The sequence below is a fragment of the Arachis duranensis genome, chromosome 8, assembly GCF_000817695.3.
Source record: "Arachis duranensis cultivar V14167 chromosome 8, aradu.V14167.gnm2.J7QH, whole genome shotgun sequence".
Classification (NCBI taxonomy): domain Eukaryota; kingdom Viridiplantae; phylum Streptophyta; class Magnoliopsida; order Fabales; family Fabaceae; genus Arachis; species Arachis duranensis.
The window spans coordinates 48,880,645-48,881,328 of NC_029779.3; positions in this window are offsets into that span (position 1 = coordinate 48,880,645).

Here is a 684-nt window from a genome sequence, read left to right on the forward strand (position 1 = left end):
AGTCAAATAAAATTTGTAAACGAAATTATAATTATATGCTAATTACGTATATAATTAGGTTTATTATACAATAATATAAAAAAATTACCCTCTAATTTCTAAAGATACCGGAATAATGACTGTGTATTTAACACAATATTTTAAAAACTTAATTGTAAACTCAATCAAATATGACAGATGTTTCATTTTTCATATTTCTTTAACATTATTTGTATTTTTGTTACTTATAATAAAAGATGAGATAACGATTATTTGTATTTATTTTAATCTTATATAATAAGTTAAAACATATCCATGATAATTGTATAAGTTTTTATATATCTATATAATGCATATAATAATTATATAAAGTATGAGATCTGTTTGATGCAGATCTTGCACCCAATTTAATAAATAAAAAAAATTATAATTATTGTAAACTTATCGGTGGTTGGTTTTTTGGTCATTTTATGGTATTGCTATGAGATATATACCAATCACAATCACTATTCCGATTGAGATATTCTTAAACAAAATTGTGAAGATTTTAAGAGTCTTTGTTAAAAGCACTTGCTACTTCTTACTGGTATGGTGTTCCATCCCCTCCAAATATGTTTAAAATAATGTTAGTAATATATGTAATATTTATATTGATAATTAATTAGTATATATTAGCATATTATACATAAAAAATTATATTTAAAT